General features: G+C 55.3%; 1 protein-coding gene across 7 annotated transcripts in view; it reads right to left on the reverse strand.

Annotated features, from left to right (window-relative positions):
* The window catches only part of MPPED1 (metallophosphoesterase domain containing 1), an 89,592-nt gene extending 78,746 nt beyond the window's left edge, over window positions 1-10,846 (reverse strand). For 3 of the 7 annotated variants that reach the window (XM_054238819.2, XM_035265470.3, XM_035265488.3), the window contains exon 1: window positions 10,187-10,241. The gene's annotated coding sequence lies outside the window, so the exon portion shown is untranslated. Of the gene's footprint in view, window positions 1-9,729; window positions 10,242-10,770 lie in introns of those variants that run through there. The other 4 variants (XM_035265459.3, XM_035265465.3, XM_035265479.3 and 1 more) reach the window with 2 other exon arrangements.
* Between the last annotated feature and the right edge of the window lie 13,239 nt (window positions 10,847-24,085).

The following is a 24,085-nucleotide window of genomic DNA, read 5'->3' on the forward strand; positions in this document are numbered from 1 at the left end:
ATAAGACCCTGAGTGGTCTGGCCCTACTATGTGTCTGGCCTCCATTTGGGCCACACAGGCCGGTCCCCGTGGGTTCTTTCACCTGGAGGCCTACAGCTCACAGGGCCATGCTCTCGTTCAGAGCCACACAATTCTAACACTTTCGAGGGTCTTCCTCTGCCATCCTCACCATAAGAGACAGATATTGATGCCCATGTCTCACGTTTTATAATGATGAAGGTGCATCCCACAGAAGTGACATCTCATTGTGCAGAGAGGAGGTGGCAGGGTTGAGCCCCAGACATAGCTGCCTGGCTCCCGGCTCTACCCTCCTCTCCTGCTGGCTGAAGTTGACACCCTTCCTCCCCACAATGCCAGTAGCTCCTCGGTATCTTAATTCCAGGGTCCCAGGAAGAGCCTGGATGTCCCCTGATGGCAGTGCTGTCCCCCACCCCCGTGTGCTCCATGTGTCAGCTCCAGCTCCCCCCCCAGCTCTGTGACTCTGAGCCCCTGCTTATGGGAGGGGTGCAGGCCCGCACTCCCCCACTTATAGGTCTGCTGCATAGCACCCACAGTAAGTGCTCAATAAATGTTAGCTAATATTATTTTTATAAGGTGATTACCCCATGGCCTATCACAAACACTTCATCGATAGTATTAGTGGATGGATGAAGGGAGGAATGGATGGATGGAGGAAGGAATGGATGGATGGATGGAGGGATGGATGCAGAAATGATGTGAGGTCGGAAGGATGTGCAGAGTTTCTGGAGACTTTCCCTGGTGCCCAGCACAGGCCTGGCAGAGGGTGGGTATCGGGAGAGCTCAGCTGAAGACTAAAGAGTCACTGCCCGCTCCCCATCTTACCCACTGCATATGCAGAAGGGAGGCTGCCAGGCTGGCAAAGCCCTTGTGAAAGGGGGTTCCAGGGGCCCCCACCCGTCTTTGCCCCAGAAAAGCAGGTGCCAGCATGCAGACGAGCCTGCAGTCCAGGGAGAACGGCTCTGCACCAAAGGAACTGAGCCGGGAAAGGCGGGTGGCAAGGCTCCCGGAGGTGCTCCGTGGTGAAATGCTGCATTTCACATAAAGGGGGTTCACAATAGGCCCTGCTCAGAGAAATCCGGGAAACAGGAAATGTAGCGCCTTTTTTTAATGCCCATTTAATATTTATGGAGCCGCAGCAGCATCACGTTAGCCACCACGGGAGAAGGCGAGCATTCTCCGCCTTGCAGCCCATCCTCGGAAGAGGCGAGGCATTCCCCAAACAGCTTTGAGCTAGGAAGCATTTACACCCGGTTCACAAAACAGCAGAGCACGAGAGCGATGCAGTGGCACCCTGGGACCCACCTCAGAGACACCGCCTGGGCTCTGGAGTTCAAGGTCCAGGAGACCACATGCTCTCTTAGCCAGGCCTGCCCAGATCTGGACGGCTGACTTGCTATGTGGCTGGCTCTCAGTCCAGCAGAGTGACCTTAAGCAAGTCAGGCATCCTGATGGGGATGCAGGTGCCTCCCCCCTGTGGAACTACAGTGGGGAGGATGGAATGAATGAATGAATGAATGAATGAACTTATTCAACAACCATTAGCCACAGCCCTACGTGCTTTCCTGGTTCCAGGTGTCAGGAAGGGCAATGGAATCACTGCCCTCGAGAAATACGGGATGGCGTGGGGGGGGGGGGACAATAAGGGGACCAGAATTAAACAGAAAAGACACTTTCAGCTAATAATCAGTACCTGGAAGAAAACAGAGCAGGGTGATGGGGGAACTAAACGGAGTGATCAAGAAAGGTCTATCTGAAGACGGTGAGTGTCACTCACACACCAGTGACAACAGCCACAGCCCAAGCTGAGGAATGAGAAGGCAGGCAGAGGGAGGGGAGTGCTAAGTCCCTGAGGCAGGGTGGCCTGGATAAACGGCCTCACTCTTCCATCGTCATGGGTCACTGGCATGCTTCTGCCAGGGAGGACAGCCCCAACTCTGAAGTCAGAGGAAGCGGCGTTCCAATTGAGTTCAATCTCGGAGCTGGGCACAGTGGCTTAGGCCTGTAATTCCAGCACTTGGGAGGCCAAGGTGGGCAGATCACCAGGTCAGGAGATCGAGACCATCCTGGCCAACATGGTGAAACCTGATCTCTACTAAAATTCAAAAAAATTAGCCAGGCGTGGTGTCATGTGCCTGTAGTCTCAGCTACTCAGGAGGCTGAGGCAGGGGAATCTCTTGAACCCTGGAGGTGGAGGTTGCATTGAGCCAAGATTGCACCAGGGCACTCCAGCCTGGTGACAGAGGGAGACTCCACCTCAAAAAAAAAAAAATCCATCTTGGGCTGCTGAGCTGTGGGAAGCTGGGCAAGTCACTCAACCTCTCTGTTTCCACTTCTTCACTGGCCCATTGAGGAGTTATAAAGGGGCTGCAACGAGCCTTGCCCCTGCCCATAAAGGCCCAGTGAACCCAGAATGGAAGACTCCGGGTGCCCCCAGCCCAGCATTCCCTGAAATATTCCTGCTGGCTCTAAGGGCTTGCTTTTCCAAAGTCTGATTCTCTTGTCAGATGGTTTCTCTTTCTGTTTTCCTCTTGGAGACATTTATTTGTTGTTTCTTAGGGACCATGAGCCCAGTGAGGCTGGGGGGTTCCAGGGAGAACCTGGGTGTCAGCCAAGACCCCGAGGAGCGGGTCCCATTCCATGGAAAGCTTTCCGTGTGGAAAGCTGGTGTCAGACTCCAGGCCCCACCTCTCTGTGCCTCTCTCTGACCTCCCCCCACACTTAAGCTTGTCTGGCCTCCCGTCAGTTTGGAACCCCCACCACCATGGCCACACCACACCAGTCTCCAGAAGGAATGTTCTAGAACTCACCTCTGCCCATGCTGTTCCCTCTGGCACACCCAGCCCTCTCCAGAGCAGCTGCTGCCCTCAGGTGAAGTTCAGTGCCTCAGATCAACTCAGGAGGCGGCTCCTGGCTACATCCCCACATCTGCTCCTCAGGCCCGGCTCAGCCATGCAGGCTTTCCCTAGCACAGAGGGGTCCTGTCTTAAAGCCTCCGCAAATACTATTCCCTCTGCCCAGAAGACCCTGTACCCAACTCTGCCCGTGTTTACCCCGTTTCCTGACACATGCCCACTCAGTCTCAGGAAGGCTTAGGGCCTCAGAGACACCTTCCCTGACCTCCCCTAGGTGGGTCAGAAACCTCCACCTACAGCCCCCAAGGCTTCCTGTATCAAAGCTCCCAATACACAGTCTTCTTTTTATCTGAGCTGAAGGAAACGCCAAAGCATAAAGTAATACGTGAGTGAATGAATGAGAGAGGGCTCAAAAGCAGCTTTGACCCCTTAATCCTAGCTGTTCATCTACAAACATGTGGATGCTAAAAACCTCCCTCCCAGGCTGCTGCAGCATTGAAGGACAGAGGAAATGCAGAAGCTCCTCGCCGGGGCTCAGCACCCTGGAGGTACTCACTCGATATCTCTCCCATTCCGGTTAGAAAGTTCTGTGAACCCAGAAGCTCCCCAGAGAAATTTCAAGAAGGCAGAAGGGATTTTCAAGCAAACCCTCCTCTCCTGCCTGAAAGCCCAAGGTGCCTGGCCCCTTCCCTCTCACCCCACTGAGTCAGTCTCTGGGGCTTCGACTTCCCAGGGAGTTGGGGCTGGACACACCCACTACAACCCACCTGTGACTCGTTTTCCCAGGCAAATTCTTCACCACCACCCCCATCTGGACACTGCAGGGCACTGGGCAGCCCCAACGGCGCTGTTGCTGCTCCTCTGGGCCAGATCCTGTTCTGGGAGCCACAGGACCCAGACATGAAACTAGCCTTCAAAGGGCCCAGACCCGGCGGAGCAGGCAGACAGACGACAGTCCTCCCCAGAACTCCGTTTTGAGGCTGTGGGCCCCTGACAAGGCCCCCACCAAACAGCAAAGGCCAGCCATTGTATGCCAAAGGCTCAGGAAGGAGAGACAGTGAGAGGATGTCAGCAGCAGATGGATTGTTGCAAAAGAGACGCTTGGACCATTCTGGTGGCCCCCCTCCGTCCGAAGACGTGTGAGGAGGGTCTGGGAGCATTGCTCTACCAGGGGTGCTGCTGCACTGCAGACCAAAGACAGATCCTGCTTCAACGTGTGACTTGAAGCATCACTTCCAGCTAGCACAGGCCTGGAAAGTCGGTGTGGGCCTGGGACAGCCCGGGTTCACATCGGCTATCCCTGTACCCCTATCACCAGCATCCTCTCCAGCTCTCAAAAGTGTTCTCGTTTGGAAGGGGAAAGTCACTCTGATCCCCAGAACCCACATGCCTTTCTCTTCCATTCGTGGGCAGCTCTTTAGCAACCCCTGGGGGGCAGGGACAACATGGTGCCGTCCTGGGTCCAAAACTCGGATGACATTCAGTGACCACACAGAAACGACCATCTTATTAGGCATGAGAAGCCGCCAGAGAAGCATCTCCCCCAAGAGCCATCCCCACTGCAGCATCTTGAGGAACCCCACACTTGGAAAGCTTTCACCAGGATTCCAGGCGCACCTTGGCTCTGAATCCTCCCGGGGCCTTTAACGGAGAGTAGTAGGAGAGGCTGAATAGCCCCAGCCTCTCTCACAGGTCAGCCCAAAGTACAGCTGCTTGTCTTCAGGCCACTGGCTTTTTCTCTGCACGGAAAAAGGCGGCTTGGCTCAGCAAAAGCAGTGCTTACTACAGCTTTTGTTGCAATGTGGTGAAATGTCACAGAAAACCCACACTAATACTTCCTAAGTGGCCCCCCAAGCAAATAGCAAGAGATAATATTTAACAGAAAAGTAGCAAGGTGTGGGGGCTGGGGGACGAATTCTTTTACAAGCCACGATTCCCACACAAGCTCAAACATCACTTTTAAATCATATTTCCTTTCCTTGTTTTGCCTGTGCTTGAAAATACGCAATTGATTAGCCGATAGTTGAAAATGCCATCAAAGGTGGGGGAAAAAAAAGCAGAGGAACTCAAAGGAAAAGAAGCAAATAGTCCAATGGAAGAAAAAAAATCAGACCTCGTCCCACCATGTCCTACAATGACAGACCTTTGTTTGATCTCCCTCTGTATCAAGCGTGGGATCCCAAGGAAAAGAAACACTGGCCAGCGGCTGGTATTAGCAGCTAAGTTGAATCAGCTGATGAGCTGAGTAGATGAAGGAATCCACAAATATAGTGAAAATTAGCCCCTCTTCCTTGAAAAAGGATCAACCGCAGTGACTTTAAAGCATCTACCACTTAAAACCCTTTTAGCTGGGCCCATTTTGAATTATGACTACATGATTTTAAATTACACTTTCTAATTCCTCACCACCGCCACCCCCCAGCAGTCTCTGGCGCTTCATTTTCCAATTACGTACTTTTATTTCGGAATATGAAGAGTGCTACGTACTGGATCATGTCCTGTCTGCCACAAATAGCTGCTCACTTATTCCTTTAATTTTAGCTATGAATGCAGTCGGCTCGCCGGGCTTGTCTTCAAATTGTGACTATTCTCCGTTCCCACTGCACGAAACCAGCCCCGAGACGTGAACAAACCCACACAGCTTGGGCAGAGAAACATGTTTGTAAACCAGTGCTCCACTCCATAAATTTTTATAATTCCTGGTGCTTTCTATATCCACCTAGCAGATCAGCGATCACATAAATAATGGTGAGTGAACTGATTTTTCTTCTGCAAAGTGCTACGTCCTAGTTTTCAAAATAAAGCACTTGGAGAGTCACGTATCTATAGAGTTGAAATGGGAAGCTGTTCAGATCCGTTTCAAAGATGCACACAGACATACCCACACACATAAGGAGACTGGAGGTAGATGTGTTAAACTCTGCATTGTATCCCCCTTCCCACTTACAGCTCAAAATCACCCACAATAGGAATGGGGGTTTAGGGCAGACATGGTTAGGGAAGGGAAGAGGCTAGAGGGCTGCGGTTGCTCAGCATTCAAATACAATTTGCAAAGAAGGTAAATGTGGATTTACAGTTCTTGTGGAAATCTATTAAACAGATGTCACTGAAGCATAATCAAATCAGCACTATGGCAATTCTACACTTAAGTCTGATATTGGGGATTTGCCATTTTTGATGATCAGTTCGAGTGTATGTTTTGTGATCGTGTGGGAATTTGCAATTAAGGATTAGACCTCCCAAGTATGATCAATTAACTAATGTGTCTCAATGATAAACTTACAAAAGCAAAACTCCATTCTCACCAGCCCTCCCCCACCATCACCGGCGCCTTGCAGGGAGCCCAGGGCAGAATAAGGGTTGAGGAGAGAACCTTTGCCTTTTCTGTGAATACTGGAACACTAAAAAGCGCTCTGTCAGGAAGGAGGGAAAGGCAGGGTGCAGGAAGGGATTACATATCTCAGGTAGCCAGTGCAATATATTTTGCAGCCTTGAAGACTGCAGTATTGTCAGGAAAATGCAAAAGAATGAAATGAAGGGGAAATGATGAGAGTGTCAGAAATTGGAAGCAGGCATCATTTTCTCCCTGAAGCGATGAAATTAGCATGGGCGATGCCAAAAGTCTCTTCGTGTGCTTCAGCGCTGAGCCTCACATCCTTCTGGGAAGGGGGAGATGGGAATGTGAGGGTGAGCAATAGACAAACTTTGAGGTGTAGACTGGGGTGGTGGGAAGAGGAACCTACTCATCCCGGGCCTTGAACTGGGTGCAGAACAGAGTCAACTAGAAGGGAGAATTTTTTTTCCCCTGCAGCTGCTTCTATTTATGAAGATGACCAGGTTCTGATATTAAGCTGGCCAAGCTCAGGTCCAAGAAAACCCCCCACAGAGTAATTCACGAAAAGACCTGAAAAGGCCAAGGAGCACCTCAAATCACAATCTGATTTCAAATGTAATACCTATCATCTCAACGTGTTATGATTTGTTTCACGAAATTGAGCTGCCCCTGTTGGTCACAGACATTTTAAGTGGAAATAAAGCATAACTAAGTCTTCTCTCATTAGGGGGAAGAGTCAAAATAAAGTAAAACATTTGTGTTGGTAGAGGACCTGTCAGGTCACCAGGGAGAGCCATGGTAACTCAAATTAACTGAGAAGCAATGTATACCTTTCTTCCAATATTCATCCCCAAAGGAGTCTTATTTTTTTCCCCTTGGATTTTTTTGGGTTTTTTTTCTTTTGATATTTTAGTCATCTCTTCAAATCCAAGTCAGACAACTTCAGTGGGAGTCTGAAGGGGATGCTGCTGGTGTGGTCTCATTACATAGGGACGTCCACACAGCAGAAACCAGGGCTTCCGGGAATGGCTTTCAGAGTGCCCCAGGCTACACTAAACAGTTCTTGCCGTGGGAAACAGTCCCTTCACACCCCTTCTCCCTGCCACCCCCAAGTGTTGGGCACTTCTAGTCCTAGAGGGTGGGGTGCCCAGGCCAGAAGGAAGTCCCCTCTTATCAGAGGTGCCATCAACTTTGATCTGTAGGTACAGAGTGACCCTGAGAATCTACTCCCCCGCCTCCGCACCTAGGGAGCCCTTTGCCTGGGGCCCTTGCTCCGGAGCGGCAGGCAGACAAAGGTGCTTATTGCCTGAACGGAAAGATCTCAGGGAGAAAAAGAATGGAAAGGGAGAATTCGTGAAAAGATCCTTTTTGTTCCCGGTGAGGGAGGGGCGGTGGGAGAGACCTGTCACACTGTCACATTAAAGACTTTGACAGACAATTCAGGGATAACGTGGAAATTCCACCCTTAACTGCAGCTTGATGCAACTTGAAAGGCATTAACTAACCTCCACTAATTGCATGTTTTTCTGTGCATAATATTTACTTGTTAAAAGTCTTTGCCTGGTTGATTAATTTCCTCTGTCCCAGTATTCATGATCGGTTTGCAGGCCTGAAATTGGGAAAACGAAGTCATTTTGATAGATTAAAAGATGATTGCAATTTGGGAAGGGTTTTCTTTTTTTCCAGAAGTCCAGAACCTGCAGGGAGAATGCTGATTTTTCTCCTTGAATGCTACCCTTCAGGGAAACCCAGCGACCACCCTAATTCCTCAAACAAGTAGACAGAGATGTGTCCTGGATAAAGTAAGCACACCAAGGCCCCCAGTGCCCAGGTGGGAAGGTAGCAAGTTCAAAGAACAACAAATGAACTTAAACCACATTTGCTGGATGAAGATTTAAGAGTCTCACAGGTGGCCTGGGAATGAAAAGCAGGCTTTTCATGAACGATGGCTCCCTACATCACTCTGTGTATTCCTGACAGTTGGGGCTCGAGTCAAACACCCTAAAATTCTTACCGTTCACCTAGATCTAAACCTGTCCTATCTGTGCACAGGCACAGCCCACAGGGCATCAGCCAGGATGGGTGTGAGTGATTCTAACTGTATCACGGTGTGGTTACATCAGAGGTACCTCCTTGACTACGTGAGTGACCCTCTGAACCCATCCACATCACCAATACAGTGACTTCATTCAGTCCAGGTCTTCCGAGATTCCTGAGGGCCGAGAAATAAATGGGAAGGCAGTCCCATGTTTCAACACTTCCCAACGCACGGGTAAGCCTCCGTGGCCAGATTCTCGCCTTTTGACTAGTCATCAGCCAATTAATGTACCTCCAACGAGCAAGCCCTCCAATTGATATAACCATTGCACTGAAATCCATCTCGAGAAAAAGGTTTTACAAGTGCTGTGAGGCTGCCACTCGGAAAGCCAATTTGCAAGGAGCCCAGCATGGTGAGGTACAGTTTCTCATGCACGGCTCCCACACAGCGGGCCCCTGCAGACTGCGCCTGGCTCCAGAATGCCTCCGGAGCACCACCAGCTCAGAGGCCCTGAGGTTCTCCCCTGCCTCAGGCCAGCAGAATCCACCAGCACCCTCCCTAAATAGTGTCTTAGAGCCCTGGCTCCGGTGCACCAAGGCCTGGCTTCCCACTGGACGTGGCAGTCAGCTGGTGGCCTCTCCAACATCCCCTAAAGAACAGTAAACCCTATGACAGATTTCTCACCAAGTTGGTTTAAATTTTTTTTTTTTGCAAAGTCCAGTCAGGCTATTGACAGTGCCTGCCTGCCTGACCGCCCCCCGGCCCTGCCCCTCAGCGCCCAGATCCCTGCTAACAAGTCTCCCACCGCCATTCAACTCCCTCGAGCCTGCTCTGCCATTCAACAGCCAGCCCACTTTTGTTCCCCCAGTTTAATTTCATAATTGTTTGCCACTTAACAAGCTCTCCTCTGGGCCATTCAGTGGAGCAGGGGAAATGGGGAGGGGGGAAGGCAAAGAAACTCTGGGAGGGGATCTGGGAGCCAGGCCAGCCCAGTCCTGGGGAAGAGACTTCCCAGAGAGGTCAGCTAGGCAGGGCGGAGGCCAGTTCCAGGAGGGAGCCTCCTGACACCAACTGGGCCACCCAGCTTGAGCCAGTAGAGGTGGGAGGAAAAGGAGAAGGGTGAGTCCCGGAGGCCAAGCTGGGGCCTGCCCAGACCCTGGGCACATCAGCGCTCCGAATTACACGCCTCTGGCCCTACCCGGGTGAAGGGAGACTGGGCACTAATTCACGCTCCTGTAATACGTCCCAGAACAAACACACAGGAGACAGAACTGCTCCTTCGCTTGGCCATTCCACGATCAGCATTGCCTTTGAGGGCTGGGACCTGTCTGGGTAGCCACTGAATCCCTGGCAGGGCACACAGCAGACAGGAATAAATATGTGTTGAGTGAGTGGATGGATGGAGAGAGGGAGGAAGGGAGGGAGAGAGGGAGGGAGGGAGGAAGGGAGGGATGGAAGGAAATGGATGAAGTTTCCCGCAATACCTAGCAAAAGTGGCCACTCAGCCAGCGTTCGTCCCCCGTCTCTTCCCCCGAGTGCCAGCAGGGGCTTGGCTGCGCACAGTAGGCTCTCCACAAGCAGGGGCTGCTATTGTTACCACCATCATCACCACTGGCACCCCAGCAGCCCGCTTCTTCTACCGGCTACTCCGCCAGCAGCCAGCCGCGACTGGCGAGCAAGGGAAAAGTTTCGCTGACCCCGCGGCCCCAGCCGAAGTCCCACGCCCTGGCCGAGACCCCTCCCGCCGGCGCCTGCTCGGCAGGCGGGACAGCGGGGGTGCCCAGCCCGGCGCCCGCACCGGGCAAAGGCGGCCAAAGTAACTTTGCGGGCGCCCTGCGCAGCGCCGCGGGCGTCGCCCAGAGCCTGGAGAAGGGTCCGGGCCGCGCCCCTCGCCCGGCCCGCCTCCCGAGCCCGCCGCGACCCGCCAGCCCCCGGTCCTACCTGGCCCCGGGCTCCTCTTCCGCGGCCGCGGCGGCTGCGAGCAGCAGCGCGCACCGAGGGAGGCAGGGGCTCCCGGGAGGGAGGCGCGCAGGGGCGGGGGCTCCTCCGGCGGCTGCCGCCTCGCCGCGCGTCCGAGGCTGCAAGTGGGAGCCAGACTCCTCCTTCGGGGGGCGGGGGGCTCCCCGCGCCCCCTCCGCCGCCCGCCCGCGCGCCGCGAGGCTCTGAGCCTCCCCGGCTCCCACCGCCCGCCACCGCCCGCCCTCCCCGCCTCCCCCCTCCCGGCCGCCGGGAGGGGCGCGCTAGAGGTTTCGGTCCCGGCCCCTGAGCCGCCGTCCGCAGGGGCCCCCGCCAGGCCCGCCAGGCCTCGGCCCTCGGCCCCTGCCCGGGCCCGGTGCCCGCATCCCGCTGCGGAGGGACAGGGAGCCCGGCCGCCGGCCTGGGCGCGGGAGGAGGAGCGGCGCCCGCGCTGCGGAAAACGGAGGGGGCCGCCCCGCAGCGCCCCGAGCCCCTCTCCGCGCCCGTCCCCCAGCCCCGGGCCGGGCCGCGCGCGGGCTGGGCGGGGAGCGGGGCGGGGGCGCTCTCACCTCCGGATCCGCGGCCTCCGCGGCGGGCACCGCGTGCAGGGGCGTGCGCGGCTCCTTCCGGGGCGCCGCAGCCCTCGCCCGAGGCCCGGACACCCTCCCGGGGCCGTCAGGGCACCCTGCTCCAGGGCCCTCCCGCCCGGGATCTGGAAGGTCCCCCTCCCGGGACGGAGGCACTCGGACCCCAACTCCCATTGTGAACAGGTCGGGGTCCTCCTCCCGGGCCACCATCTCTTCCCCTCGGGAGTCCCTGGTCTCCAAGCCCGGGCACAGCAGGTGGCCTGAGGCGGCCTGAGCCCCAACCGGGCAGGCAAGCAAGTCAGGACCTCAGTGTACAGAGGCCCTACCTTGCTGGGAAGAGGAGGGAGCATGGCCCTCAGCGGTGGGGGTCACCTGGGGAGTTTGAGAGGCCCTGGGGCTTCCAGCCCCTGCCCCGGGTGGGATGGGTGTCCCACGGCCTTACATAGTCAGGGTGAAGATGACTCTGGCCTGGCCTCCCAGACTGAGAGGAAGATGGAAAGGGGCTGTGGCTCCTCAGAGGCCCAAGGCCCCTCAACAAATGTTTGTGGGTCCCCCTTTGCCAACACACCCATCACACCATCCCCAAGGATACCCTGTGTGGGCCCCTTGGGCCTGTTCTGCCCGAGGACAGCTACCTGGGGTGGCTTCCTGGAGGTGGGGACAGCCCAGTTGAATGAGCAAATGCCAGGAGAGAAGGCCTGGAAAAGACATCCAGGCCGAAGGAATGGAGCATGCAGAGGCCCTGGCATGTGAGTTCAGTAGGTTCCAGATAGAGGAAAAGCAAGACGAGGGGAGATGAGGTGGCAAGGTTGGGAGAGAGGGGACAGAAGCCAGATCAGGAAGAGCTTTGGATAGACTTTGTCCGGGGCAGTGGGGAGCCATAGAGGGTTTTTGAGCAGGGCTGTGACTTGGTCAGATTTATATTTTTAGAGGTTGCTCTGGAACTTCTAAAGACAGAGGTAGAGGCCGTTTGGCATGGCTCATGCCTGTAATCCCAGCACTTTGGGAGGCTGAGGCGGGTGGATCAGGATGTCAGGAGATCAAGACCATCCTGGCCAACATAGTGAAACCCCATCTCTACTAAAAATACAAAAATTACCTGGGCGTGGTGGCATGTGTTTGTAGTCCCAGCTACTTGGGAGGCTGAGGCAAGAGAATCATTTGAACGTGGGAGGCAGAGGTTGCAGTGAGCAGAGATCATGCCACTGCACTCCAGCCTGGCAATAAAATGAGACTCTGTCTAAACACAAAAAAAATAAATAAATTTTAAAAAGCCAAAAGTACAGGGGGAGCGGCTGGACTATGGAAGGAGAGGATGATGGAGGTCTGGGGTCCTGAGGCCAGAGACAGGGGGCAGGGGCTGGCCGATGGGTCCATGGCAGTCACCCACTCCTGCTTCCTTGTCTTTAGACCCCAATTATCTCTCAGGAAATCCCAAACTCGACCCGGGAGCCTCTTTCTCCTCCTAGGCTTCAGGCTTCCTGAGCACAGTGACTTCAAGGGAGGCAAAGGAGAAAATGTCTTGCATGCCTGGGAGGGGGTCTTGGACTCAGTGTCTCAGCAGACCCCACCTGCCGCCTGCCCAGGACAAAGCCACAGCTTGGCTGTGGCCTCAGGAGATCGCAAAGGACAGTGACAAATGCCTTCTGGGTCCCTGGGTCAAGAGCAGAAGTTCCTGTGACAATTTTCCTCCAAGGCCAGCTTCCGCACCACCACCAGTCCTACTAGAACTACGTTCAACTCCCAGAACACCATCCCTTACCTTCCCAGGGTGCACATTTATTGAGTGCCTACTGTATGCCTGGCACTCAGCACTTCCTCTGAAGCCAAGCATGAGCTCCCCACCAGAGGGGTCTGGCACTACCTGCACCACCCAGTCCCAGGCACGGAGCTCTCAGCTTGACCCACATTGTCTCATGTAGCCCTCATGCCTCCCCTGGTCCAGGCTGCACCCCAGAGGTCAACCTTCCCAGAGCCCAGTGCTGCAACCCACAGGGCCTGGCACTCTGTAGGTGCCCAGTGAATGGACCCTAAAAGATGAGGGAATGAGGAGTGTGGGATGGGCAGGATAGACCCGCTCCTAAAAGAGCAACCATTCTGGCAAACACAGCACACATTCTGCTTTTGGAAAAATTTAATAACACAGTGGCACTTGTTCATGGAGACTAATAGAAACACCACACAATCCCACACTGCTAAACCAGCCAGGAGATGGCTCGTTCTGCTGGAAAGCATTTCCTCGGCGCCTACTACGTGCTGGAGGCCAAGGCAGAGAAGGAGGAGCAGGAAGGCACTCTGTCCTGAAAGAAGCAGGTCAGCAGATACTCATGATACCAGGGAGAAGAGGGCAGCACATGCAGCCAGGACGCTTCGGAGGAGGCAGTGTGTGCGCTGCAGAAGAAGTTAGGGACGCATAGGAGAGGGGTAGCCTGGCAGAGCCACCAACCTGTGCAAAGGCTCGGAGGCTCCAAAGAGCGTGTGTGATATCCCCTGGCCAAGAAGCACCTTCCAGAGAGGCGTCCTGAGGCAGTAACTGCAGGCTGTTCATAACAGCCCAAAAGTGAAAGCAACCTAAATGCCCAGCCAGAGGGGATCTGTTTGTTAAATTATGGGATGTCCGGGAAATTTCAAGTAGCCAGATAATGTCGCTGCAATGCCACGTGGTGGAAAAATGGGCTCCACGCTCCGCACTCATCCTGTGAACTAGTGAAGCGGGTTACAACAGAGTGTGCCTGATTCTGTGTTTTGAAAAATGAAAAATAGAGGGGAAGAGGGGAAAGAAGGCAGTAAGTAAATACAGCAAAATGTCAACCCTGATAAGATTCTGAGCGGGGTCGGGGTGGAGTCTACTTTATTTGTGGAAATTTTTTGTCTCCTATGTCCCCTCGATCATCAGGATATCACGAAGGATGGTGAGTGTGGGGAATTCAAGGAGGCGTGTGGGGTGTGTGGGGTGCCTGCAGGGCAGGGGCTGGGATGACCTGGAGGCCTGGGCAGCTTCATTGACAGAGTGACCTAAGCTTTCATGCCTTCCTCGGGTCCTTCATGGTGACTGGCTTACAGCCAGCATGCCAGAAAGGTTATTAATCAGCAAATATCGACGTGCACTGTGTTAGACCCCAGGAATCCCTCTGGCAGAGAAGGGCAGTCGTGTTCAGAGGATTTGAAAGGCATCATGGGCTGGGGTTTGGAAGAGGCTCCCAAGAGGAGGTGACAGTCTTGAAGAACGGAGCCCTAGTTTCATGTCCCCACCTCAGCCACATTAGACACCGACAAGTTCTCCCCCTGCCAGCCAGGTCTGTGTGGATCCTGACACAGCCCAAAGAAGGGTACATTTCAGTCCGGCTGTCTGGCACGGTCCTCATCCTGGGCCTTCCTCTAGGCCTAGAGCCCAAAGTGGAAAAGCCACACCTTGTCAGGGGCCTTGGGCCCTGCTCACCTCCAGCAGGCTCAGGTACAGCCTGCAATGACTACACTCACTCTTAAACCATGCCCTGACCAAATCCTGCTTTTGCCACTTAACAGCTTATGACTCTGAACCTCAGTCTCTTCTTCTGTAAAGCTGATGCAATAATCCCTACCTCAGAGCCACGCACATGCAGAGTGCAGGGTGCACAGTCAACACTCAGCAAGCGGTGGCAGCTCACACTGTCATAGTTGTAGACACCAGGTCTGAGGATCTGTATTCTAACCCAGCTCCATTACTCACTTCCTTGGGACCTTGGGACATTCTCGTGTTTCTCTGAGCCTCAGTTTCCTCAGCTTGAGGAGAAAGGGGATGGGGTGGCTCACTCCTGAGCTTGCTCATGGATGAAATGACAAGCTGTGGAAAGACCCCAGGGGCTCTCTCATCCTGCCCCCAGCTAGAGTCCCAGTGTGACCCCTGTCCACATGAGACGCCTACCCCACTCGACAGCATTTCCTGCCACGTGACTCCAGGCCACCAACCAGAAGGCCGGGCAGGAGCTGGATGGAGGCCAAGCCCAGGCAGGGCCCAGCCCCCGAGCAGTCTGTAGGAGCCAGGAGGACACACTCCCGAGGTGGGGGCTGCTCCTGGTGCCAACCCTGGCCCTCCAGTCACCACTCCCATGCCTCCCCTCTAGGTGGCCTGAGCTGACGGTACCTATGGCTCTTGGCCCCTCACATGCCGCCTGTGAGACCTTTGCTATTTGAAAGAACTTCTCCAGATGCCTTGGAGCTGGTTTATTTCTCACAGCAGCCTGGTAGGAACCTCAGTGAGGGGCAACCCTCCCTGTGAAGGGAGACTAGAAACCCCATTTTAGAGATGGAAAAAACTGAGGCTCCAAGAGGTTTCAAGACCTGACCCGCTGGTATAAAGTTGAGATGACAAGGCCCATCTTCAGACTCCAAGACACCTGCTCTTCCCTCCACCCAGCTCCCCTGCCCCCTGCCTGGTGCCAGACCAACTCCTTCAACCCTTGCTGAGGCCCCCAACACATCTCGGCTACCATCCCAGCACCACCAAGGGCAGATGGGCTCTGCTGAGCTGTCCAGGGTCCTGGCCAGGCCCAGCCCTGCTGCACAACCTTCTCTAATTCTTCCCTGGCTACCACCTCTCCTAATTCCTAGATAGCAACAAAAAGTGGGAACATGTGGCCAGGTGCGGTGGCTCACACCTGTAATCCCAGTAGTTTGGGAGACTGAGATGAGTGGCTCACCTGAGGTCAGGAGTTCGAGACCAGCCTGACCAATATGGTGAAACCGTCTTTACTAAAAATGCAAAATTAGCCAGGCATGGTTGTGCATGCCTGTAAGCCCAGCTACTCCGGAGGCCAAGGCAGGAGAATTGCTTAAACCTGGAAGGTGGAGGTTGCAGTGAGCTGAGATTGTGCCATTGCACTCCAGCTTGGGCGACAAGAGCAAGACTCCATCCTAAAAAATAAAAATAAAACAAAAAATTAAGAAATGTGATGCTGGACCCCCCCTCCAGGTCTTCTGATCCTACACTTCTGCACACCCTGTGTGCCCTTGGACACCACAATTCAACACTCATGGCCTCAGTTTCCTTTTCTGAAAAATGGGCATGACGCGGGGCAAGCCAGGAGGTGGCTCAGATTTAGCACACCTCTGTAAATGTCTCTGCCACCTCCTCTGGGCCAAGCAAAGCCAGAGACTCAGAGGCATTTGGACCCAGCACTTCTCTTGAGCAAGAGGTCCAGAGGCTGTGAGGCCTGAGAACACAGTGACCATGCTCTGCCAGGCAGAGGGGGACACAGGTTGGGGAACACGGTGGGGCCTCCCATCCCTCCTGGAAGGCAGAGAGGAGAGGGGCTTAGAGAGTGAGTGCCCTTGACAAGGGCAAAGAGGGCATAATGGGCAGAGGGGGCAGAAGCAAAGGCCTAGAGGCAGGAACCAAAAGGGAGCCTGGCTCAGAGAGGGCCTGGGAGGCCGAGGCAGCCCCTCTTCCCTGCACTGTCCATGGCCGCAGAGAAGAATGCCGGGGAAGGTGGTCGGAGCCGGACTGGCCCTGGGCAGATCCCTCAGGCAGTGGGCAGAGGCTGAAGACTGAAAACCAAGTGCAAAGCAGAGGCAGCAATCCGGAGAGAGTGCAGTGTCGGGGAGAGGGACGGCAGGGAGGGGTCCCCAGGAGGTAGTAAGGCCAGGGCTAGAGGACTTGTGGCATCAGTCTCCACAACACCAGCTGACCCTTGCTAAGCATTTGCTCAGCCCAGGGGCTGTGCTAGCCACTTTACCTGGGTCTCCTCATTCAATCCTCACAACTACCTGCCTGCTCACTGTGGAGTGGTGGCAACGGTGGCATGAACTGGGACACTGTGAGGTCCAAAGGCTTCCAGTGACCTTCTCCAGCTGAGCTTCTGATTTGCCCAATGTCCTCAAGTTCAGTATCCTCTCCCGGAGAGTAAGTAGCAGGAACCCTGGGTTCATGTCCAGTAGCCTGACCCCAAAGTCAAATGTGGGGAAGGAAGGAGGCACACAGGGTTTGCTCCTGGGACCCAGGAAAAAGATGAGAGAGAGAAGTCCTGGCTCCGGCCCTAAAAGCCCAGACCCAGATCTCTGCCCACCCCCAGCCCCAAACACCACCCCCACCCACACGAGACAGGTCCATGGGTGGCTGGGATAAGAAGGGGCTCAGGACATGGGCACAAGTGTCCAGGCTAGGGCCAAGCAGACTCTGCAGTGAGTGTTCAGAGGTGCAGAGAGCTGGAAGGTGAAGGCAGCAGGCACCACCTTCCAGGGTGGTGAGACCTGAAACCTGGGCATCCCCATGCCCTGTTCCCTGTTCCTTACTCCTGCATCAGGCAGTGCCCAGGTCCTGTCCACCTGCTCCTGAATCTGCCTGCAGTCCCTTGGGCCCTCCCCACCCTCAGGCCTCACTGAGCTCCTGGCTCACCCTGCCCTGCATCCTGTTTGGGGAGGGGGTCCTGCCTGTCCTGCCAAAGACATGCTTACCCAGGCAACCTCCCCGTCCTGGCCCACTATGGGCTGTGGCTGCTCTGTCCTCAACCTTGGCCCACAGCTGGTGGTAGGAGCTGGGCCTGTGATCCTTGGGTGGAATCAAGAGCCAAGGGGGCAGCTGGACAAGCCTAAGGTCCAGCAGCACACAGCTGGGGCTTCCCGCCACGCAGGTGCCTTCCTGGAGCCCATACCAGCGCCACCCAGAGCCCCACCCCATTCCTCTCCTTCCAGAAGTTCCCCTCCCAGTACCCCGCACCTGGGAGAGGCAGTGCAGTGAGCTGGAGAGAGCACAGCCTAAGGCATCAGACAGGCCTGGGCCCGCTATGTGGTTGTGGGTAGGGTGCCAGACCTGCTGCCTCACCTGTTACATGAAGGAAAAGACACTGCCCTGCATGAAATCAGGACTGTGAACTGCCTAGTGCCAGCTCTGATTTCAGCACGTACCAATCAGTGCTGGTCCCCAGGACAGCCAGCAGGCACCTGCCCCAGCCTCCCCAACCATAGCAAGTCCCATGCCATGCATTGTGGTACCCAGAAAACACTCAGTCAACACAGCATGCACCAGGATGCATCAGACCGAGGAACCTGGGACAACACCCCCCAAAGGGGAGCCATTATCCAATGGTAAGAGGCAATTTCCCAAGGTGATAATGCAGTAGAGCTGGGGAGGGACCACAGAGGAGGGAGGCACAGAGGAGCAGGGGAGGAACAGGAGAGCTGGGGGAGGGACAATTCAGATGGGGAGGGACAGGAGAGCTGGGGGAGGGACAATTCAGATGGGGAGGGACAGTGGAGCTAGGGGAGGGACAGGAGAGTTGGGGAGGGACAATTCAGATGGGGAGGGACAGTGGAGCTAGGGGAGGGACAGGAGAGTTGGGGAGGGACAATTCAGATGGGGAGGGACAGGAGAGCTGGGGAGGGACAGTGGAGCTAGGGGAGGGACAGGAGAGCTGGGGAGGGACAATTCAGATGGGGAAGGACAGGAGAGCTGGGAAGGGACAATTCAGATGGGGAGGGACAGGAGAGCTGGGGAGGCACAGTGGAGCTGGGGAGAGACAGGAGAGCTGGGAGGGACAATTCAGATGGGGAGGGACAGGAGAGCTGGGGAGGAACAATTCAGATGGGGAGGGACAAGAGAGCTGGGGAGGGACAGTGGAGCTAGGGGAAGGACAGGAGAGCTGGGAAGGAACAGGAATGCTGAGGGAGGGACAGTAGAGGTGGGGAGGGATAGAGAGTTGAGGAGAGACAGTAGGGCTGGAGGAGGGACAGGAGAGCTGGGGAAGGACAGAAGAGGTGGGGGAGGGACAGTAGAGGTGGGGAAGGGATAGAAGAACCTGGGAGGGACAGTAGCACTGGAGGTGGGATGGGAGAGCTGGGGAGGGACAGTAGAGGTGAGGGAGAGACAGAAGAGGTTAGGGAGGGACAGTAGAGCTGGGGAGGAGGCGCAGTGCTGGGGAAAAAGCACCAGCCACCCCTTGCAGCTGCTCCCTGCTGCCCTTCTCAGTAAGTAGGCTTCTCCCTTGCATTCCTGCAGGGGGCCACATGCTCCCTGTGCCCACTGCTCCTCCCTGACCTGGGACCTGTTCTATCTGTGGGAATGTCTACATGTCAGAAGCTTCTTCTCCTGTTAAGCTTGGAGCTTCTTCTCCCTTTACTTCTTATCCCACCTCCAAGGCTGCACAGCACCCTCAGCTCCCTCCTGGGTTCCCCAGGGAGCCCTGGAGCCATCAGTGGAACTCCCTGAGCCTCTTCCTCCCCAGGCTCCAAGGCCCGCCCTGCGGCTGTCTTGGCTCACCTGGCTGTACACCATTGTCCTTCTCTGGATGAGCCCCGGTCTCTTCCCCCTCAAGGTGAGGAAGCCAGACCAGCTAAGGCCAAATGCAGCTCTTAGGGGGGTGGATGAGGCAGCACTTTGGGATTACAGCACTGAGACCGAGGCGGGTGAAACATCTGCGGTCAGGAGTTCAAGACCAGCCTGGCCAACATGATGAAATCCCGTCTCTACTAAAAATTCAAAAATTAGCCAGATGTGGTGACGAGTGCCTGTAATCCCAGCTACTCAGGAGGCTGAGGCACAATAATTGCTTGAACCTGGGAGGCAGAGGGTATAGTGAGCTGAGATCACACCACTGCACTCCAGCCTGGGTGATACTGCCAGACTCCATCTCGGGAAATAAAAAAGAATCATCAAAGTTAGACCTGGTGGGGACCCCAGTTCCCTTCTCCAACCCTGCTCTATTCCTCCACCATACAAATAGGAAAACTGAGACCCATGCTGAAGAAGCATATGAGAGGGAATACTCTCTCCTCCAACTCGAGGAAAGGATAAATGGCTCCTGAAGAGGAGGTCAAAGTGTGAGGCAAAACTAAAAAGAGGGTTTAGTGTTTCCTGTCCAGGATTGTCAATGCCTATTACCCAAGGCTGCAGAGGCTGCTAACAAACTTTACTATACAATTTATCAGGAAATCATCTGTTTTGCCAATGAGTCAAGTGAGGTCAGAGCTGCTGAGTGACTTGGCCAAGGATGCATTGCAACCTGCCCAGGTCTTCATGACCCCAACCTCCATGTACTTCTACTATCTGATACTGCTCTGCAGGCAGCAGAGGGGAAGAGAAAGGAGTGTGTGTATGTGCAGTGTCCAGGCCACCACCCAAGAGGACAGCACTCAGCCTCCCTCCTGACTCCCATCCCTATACTCTCTGACCACTCTGTCTCTGCAAACCGCTCACAGAGATCGAAGCTGCTATGTTTGAGCATCCTCCTTGAGCTGGTCACTCTGCACAAATTATGCATTTAATCCTCTTAACCATCAGGAAAGGTGGTAGTATTATCTCCAGTTTACAAATGACAAAATGGGGCTAGGAGAATGGACTTGCCCAAGGTCACATCTTGAGCCTCTGGTAGGGCTGGAATGGCACCCAGTTCTGGGCTCCCAGAGGCAATTAATTCCCTGTAGGGCTGGGTCTGGAGCTGACCAGGGCCACACTGTGGCCCAGCAGGGCTCTGCCACCTCCAAGCTGCCCTCTCTCCCTAGACTTTCCCCTCTTCACAGCTCCTAGGGTCTCCAGTTCTCTGCCTTGAAGACAAGCACACTCGGTATCTCACTGAACCAAGGAAATCCTCACCAGCCTAAACCCTAAGCTGCAGCCCTTCCTGAAGCTCCTCTCTTCCCTCCAGCCTCTGCCTCCCTCAAGGGCCCTCTACTTGGTACCCCACTTCTCCACATTTCAGGTCCCCCTGGTGTACCTGCCCCTCTTTATCTGCATTCATTCTTGCTCATATCACCTGACCTGAGAATCAGGCCTCTGTCCCTCCCACCTCATGCTCCCACCCCTGCCTCATCTCATCCACCTTCTCAACCGAGTTTCCTTAAATAGCCCATCACAGGTCTGCCCCCCACCCCCACTTCCCTGACTCCTCAGGCCAGGCCAGGGTCACCAACATGCCCCCTGCTGTCTAGTGTGGTCTTGCTCAGACTTCTTCCTGCTCACTCCTGGCATATGGGCCTTTCCCCTGCTCTCAGCCTTCTGTCTGTGACCCTCAAGTCCCCATGGTCTGGTCCCAGAGTCCAGCTTCATCCAGATGCACTGATCAACTTGCTTCTCTTGCCCCGGGACTCCATGCTGGCTCCGTTCTCTGCACCCTTGATGAACAGGCTCCGTTCTCTGCACCCTTGATGAACAATCGCAGCAACGATAACAAAGACATTGCTTCTCTAGAACGAGCATGTGCCAAGCACTGAGCTAAGCTGGAATTAGCCAGTTCCATCTTCCATCAAACTATTCATCTGTTGGCTCCAGAAACATTCATTGAACGTCTACTCTGTACCACTCAGTATACAGGAGTGTTATGATGGTATGGTATGGTAATGTTCCAGTTGTACAATTGTGGAAACTGAGACCCAGAGAGGCTAAGTGACCTGCCTGGGCTCACACAGCCAAGAGATTAGTTCCAAATCCTACACACACACACACACACACACACACACACACACACACACCCCCATGGCCTCCCTGTGGGCCACGCACTCCAGAACCCTGCCCCCATCCCCCACCCCTCTGTCTCCCCTGGAGCCCAGCATCCTCAGTGCTTTGTTCTCCCCAGAAGCCCCCTCCCAGTACCACCACCACCCACCGCCAGCCCGGCTGCTGCCTCCCTGGGAGCTGCTGCCAAGCCGTCAGCTCCTGTCATCACCCCAAGGCAGCCAGAGGGAGCACCAGCAGCAGCCTTGGCACACACCATCTCCGGCCGCTCCACAGCCACCAGGCCGACAGGGCAGGCGCCCCTCTTGCAGCCATACCGTGGGAGCATAGGTGCGGGGGGATCCAGTCCTCCCCATTACAAACCAAGAAACCAACGCTGGGGAGGAAACTCTGAGGTTCAGCCAGACCTCCTGTGAAAGTGGCTAAATTTGTAAAATCAGCCGATCACAGTGATGATCCAAAGTCTCTGGAAGGCAGCCCTCTGCTGGCATAGTCCCCTGTTCAACTGCCATTGGCCCCTGGGAGCTCAGTGTGGTTGGGCACTTCCTCAGAGGAGGGTTCTGACCTCCACTCAGATCAAAGCTCCCTCTGAGGTGCCCATGGCACCCACCCCAAGTGCCTTGCCAATAGTCAGCCCTGGGTGAGTGCCTCACAGCTAAGGAAGCTTGGGGTGATGGATGGGCTTTCCAGGGCTCCCCTGGTGTCATGCGCTGGTGCTGCTTTCTTTCAAGCACCTGCTGGCTCTTCATAATGGCTGCGTTTGGCTCCTGGAGGCAGGACCTCTATCTCCATCCCAACTCTGAACCACTGGAAGAGGCAGCAGAAAACTGGATGAAGGGACATCTGACCCCCGGGACACAGTGGTCTCAGGAAACCCTGTCTGGTGGCCTTGACCATGCAGTGAGGATGACAGTACTTGGGGTCTCCCAGCCCTGAGGTTATCCAGCCTTGAAGTCACCCAGCCCTGAGGTTCCTCATCCCTGAAGTCACCCAGCCCTGGGATCACCTAGCCCCAGCTCCCACATGGCCTCCTTGGAGTCACTCCTGTCTTTTCCCCTTCCTCCTGGTCAGGCAGGTGACAGTAGACGAGACATGAACTCAGGCCCTGCCCTTGCCCAGCCTGCTGCTACCCCACCAGAGGGAGGAAGCTCTGGGAGGGAGGCAGGCTCCCTGCTGGGGCCATGTGGGGACAGAGGAGCACACGCAGCCAGGCCCAGCCACTGTGAGACTATGCGGCCCGGGATTCCTCAACCAGTGGAGAAGGCACGCCCGGCTGGGTGACTCTCTCAGCTACCACAGGAACACCGTTGAGGAGTTTAAGGAAAAAGGCTGTTCTCTGAGGGGACCATAGGCTGAAGGAAGGGGAGAGAAGGCAGCGTGTGCAGCAGAGAAGCCCACGTGGCTTGCAAATCTCCACTGCCTCCCCGGGTTCAGAATCACAGGAGAAAATCCTATTGGGCTGCCCTTGAGTCACGTGTCAAGCATGGACCAATCAGCCATGGCAGGGGTGGGGCCATCCAGAGGGAGTCTGGCCAGTTCCAGAGAAGAAAGGGTCTGTGGGCGGGGCAGTCACCGACACACAACTTCCCATTTACAGGCTGGAGGTAGACAGGCCCCCAAGGAAAGGCCCCTGGGCACTGTGTCCCTGTGTCTGTGGATCAGATGAGACAAAAGCCCTGCAGTGAGAGGGAGCCAGGTGTACCCTGGTGAAGAGGAGGGAGAAGAGGTAGCATCATGTCCCAGTGGAGAGGACCCCGATAGCAGCTGATGGACTTCAGTGCATGCAGGAAAAGGCCTGTTTCCAACAATGACACTGGGAATAGGAGCCCAGGAGACCACTGGGAGGAGGGAGGGAGTGGACGGGGAGGAGGGGGGAATAAAGGGTGAACAGCTGGACCCAGGTCACTGAGAGCAGATGGAGGGAGAGGAGCTGGCGGCCTGGGCTCCAGGACACCCAGTGGGGCTTTCTGGGTGAGATGGGGGATCGAGGGCAGCGAGCCAGCTAAGGGGAAGATGAAGAGATCAGCTGGAAACATTTCAGCATGAGGTTCTCGTGCCTAGGAGGACACGAGAGTAGTCAAGATCATATAGGAAATGGCCAGAAGAGAGGGAGCCAGGGCTGGGTCTGGAGGAACCCAAAATTCAGAAGGGTGCAGAGGAAGGAGTGTGGGGAGAACAGGGAGGGATAAGACCAGGTCCAGTAAGAGAACTTGGACTTAGCAATGGGAGGTCATAGGTGACCTTGAGGAGAGAGTCCCTATGGGAGCTGGGATGATGGTGGTGAGAAGGGGAGACACTCCTCCCCAAAAAAAACGAGGCATCTCTCTATGCCTCTGAGTCTCCAGCACTCAGGAACGATCCTCAATTATGTTGAGAACAATGACCCCAGTGTCCATCGTTGGCTAGAAGGGACCCATGTCGGAAATGTGTAGGAAATGGCTGCACTGTGTTCCCAGGGCCACCTAGCAAAGCCAGGGTCATCCATATTTTCCAGGGGGAAAACGAGGGGAAACAGCTCATTTAAGGAGCATATTTGTGGCAGAGCTGGGACCAGGATCAGGACCTTGGTGTCCAGCCTCTCCTCCTGGCCCAGACCACATCTCAAGTGCTACTTCCAATGAATGTCATGGCCATGGTGGGGGAGACTGGTTAGACTTCCTCTCAGGCCTTGGCCCTCCTTCCAGGAGCCTGAGCCTGACCTCTGCTTGATACCCTCTTTACCCCGGCCTGGGAAGGCCAGAAAGAGCCCAGCCTGCAGGTGCCCCAGCTCTCACGTGGAGGCCTCAGGTGAAGTCAGCCCCTGCCAAGCCTGGGATGTCCTGGACAGATGCCCACTCTGTTCAGCACCAGCATCTGAACTCCAGAGAACAGAAA

Source organism: Callithrix jacchus, chromosome 1 (genome assembly GCF_049354715.1).
Source record: "Callithrix jacchus isolate 240 chromosome 1, calJac240_pri, whole genome shotgun sequence".
NCBI classification, from domain to species: Eukaryota; Metazoa; Chordata; class Mammalia; order Primates; family Cebidae; genus Callithrix; species Callithrix jacchus.